This window comes from Crocuta crocuta, unplaced genomic scaffold (genome assembly GCF_008692635.1).
Source record: "Crocuta crocuta isolate KB4526 unplaced genomic scaffold, BGI_CrCroc_1.0 scaffold768, whole genome shotgun sequence".
In the NCBI taxonomy this organism is placed as follows: Eukaryota; Metazoa; Chordata; class Mammalia; order Carnivora; family Hyaenidae; genus Crocuta; species Crocuta crocuta.
Window position 1 is genome coordinate 17,448 of NW_027532180.1, and position 1,074 is coordinate 18,521.

General features: G+C 34.7%; 1 protein-coding gene across 1 annotated transcript in view; it reads right to left on the reverse strand.

Moving 5' to 3' along the window:
* The window catches only part of P2RY10 (P2Y receptor family member 10), a 19,014-nt gene that overhangs the window by 1,463 nt on the left and 16,477 nt on the right, over positions 1–1,074 (reverse strand). The gene's annotated exons all lie outside the window — the stretch shown is intronic.

Consider the following 1,074-nt stretch of genomic DNA (forward strand, 5'->3'; position numbering starts at 1 on the left):
AGTATGGTATTTCATTTTGTTTCTTTTTTATCAAATTTTTTCTTGCCCCAAGGCCTGGTTAAAGTGAATAGTGCTTACTCATTTACAATTGCAATGATAGAAATTATGGGACACCTGGGTGGCTTAGTTGGTTAAGCGTCTGACTTCAGCTCGGGTCATGATCTCACAGTTTGTGAGTTTGCGCCCTGCATTGGGCTCTGTGATGACAGCTCAGAGCCCAGAGCCTGCTTTGGATTCTGTGTCTTCCTCTCTCTCTGCCCTCCCCCTCTCATGCTCTTTCTCTTTCTTTCTCTCTCTAAGAAATAAATAAACATTGAAATTTTATATTAAAAAAATCCAACCTCACCTCACCTTTTATGTCCTCTTTCTTCTCTTTTGTCTACCACCTGGCCCATTGGGTTTTGACTTCCTACCTTGGTANTGATAAGGCTGGCTAAGTTTCAAGACTTGAGAACACTACCTCCTTATTATTCTATCACAATATCATAGGTGGTTCTTATAATTTCTTTCTCTCTCTCTCTCTTTCTCTCTCTCTCGTCTTANTGAATTTAGAAGCGGAACTAGGAATTCTCCTTATGTGATATGGAATTTTCTGCTTAAGAATTTTGTACTGGTATAACATCGTGGACATGGCAAATTATCCAACAGTCCCAGTAAACATTGATTAGGGAACCAGAAACTTAGGCCACAAAAATCATTTTTTGGAAACAATATGAAACTTAATACTTTTTTCATTCAAATAGTCTCCATAAAAATTTTTAAAAATTGAATTTTCCTTAATCTTATTTTACATTTCAGTGATGTTTTTATTATGTATTATACATAGAACATGGGGAATGTAAAGTCATCTTTAGGACTTCTCAAGGTCTGGTCATGGATTTATGCAAGCTGCCTGAAAATAATAAGAAAGCAACAACTTCATTATTTTACTTTAACATTCTTTTAGAATTTTATATTGGAAAGAACCTTTAAAATTATTTTATTCTGCCTTAACATAATACATGTAGAAGAAATAAGACCAAGAGAGAAGTTTATTAGAAATACAAAGCTACAAAACAGAAGATCTAGGACATC